Source organism: Morus notabilis, unplaced genomic scaffold (assembly GCF_000414095.1).
Source record: "Morus notabilis unplaced genomic scaffold, ASM41409v2 Scaffold1785, whole genome shotgun sequence".
Lineage (NCBI taxonomy): Eukaryota > Viridiplantae > Streptophyta > Magnoliopsida > Rosales > Moraceae > Morus > Morus notabilis.
Genome location: NW_010357325.1, coordinates 115,883 through 116,718, shown reverse-complemented (window position 1 = coordinate 116,718; position 836 = coordinate 115,883).

The following is an 836-nucleotide window of genomic DNA, read 5'->3' as shown; positions in this document are numbered from 1 at the left end:
AATATGTATACAAGTAATATCTTTCTTACCTTCTTCCTCTTTTGGTTTTTTGGGCCTATTCCGCCGCTAACATATATAGATAACCATACATAATTAATTAAGAGGTGGCGGGAACTAGTTGGAACCGGTGTATTGAGCAAATGACACAAAACTGAACAAATTCTCAAAATAGGATGGTGTTTTTCCCATCAATCGGCACCTAATTTTGGAAGGTGGCGAGTACCCGTTTGGGCCCCTCCGAAACTAATCTATACATTCCCATCATTTTAGCCACACGCAAAACTGGTCTGGAGTACTGGAAGAGGTGGCGGGAACTAGTTGGAACCGGTGTATTGAGCAAATGACACAAAACTGAACAAATTCTCAAAATAGGATGGTGTTTTTCCCATCAATCGGCACCTAATTTTGGAAGGTGGCGAGTACCCGTTTGGGCCCCTCCGAAACTAATCTATACATTCCCATCATTTTAGCCACACGCAAAACTGGTCTGGAGTACTGGATTAGCATTGGGAATGGTCACGTGAAAACGAGGGTCTTATATATATATATGTATGTATATGTGTGTGTATATATAGTCTTTGGTAGGGTCTTCTATAATAAGTCTAGGGAGCCACGTTTATAATAATACAAACAAATATATAATGTCTACGTTCGTTGTCATGATACGTTACAACAAATTAACACGTACATTAACATGGTAGATTATATGAGAGAGAGCAGAGAGTGACAAAAGTGACAGAAGAAGAGCGACCCCGCAACCCCAACACGCACGCAGTTGGGCACGTAGGCCACACAGCGAGCGCGGCCCCGCCGCTTTCGTGCCGTAGCTCCCCCCC